The following is a 303-nucleotide window of genomic DNA, read 5'->3' on the forward strand; positions in this document are numbered from 1 at the left end:
AGCAGGACCTGGGGCGTGAGGTCATCTCGGATGTACATTGCAACTCCACCATGGCTCCTCCCTTTTCTATCTGTGCGTATGACTGCATATTGCGGATGTGTATTTCTGCATCACCTATATCGGGTTCAAGATGCGTTTCTGTGAGTGCCATGCATATAGCTTGATTGCATGTCACAAGGTCCCTCAGGAATGAAATTTTCTTTTTACAGTTCCGCGCAGAGCAGCAGCCCTCCTACATTCAGTAGAAATATTTTTGTGGTGTGTGTGTGGTGTTGGTGTCTGTGGTGGCCATCCTGCATCTGT

This window comes from Octopus sinensis, linkage group LG4 (genome assembly GCF_006345805.1).
Source record: "Octopus sinensis linkage group LG4, ASM634580v1, whole genome shotgun sequence".
NCBI classification, from domain to species: domain Eukaryota; kingdom Metazoa; phylum Mollusca; class Cephalopoda; order Octopoda; family Octopodidae; genus Octopus; species Octopus sinensis.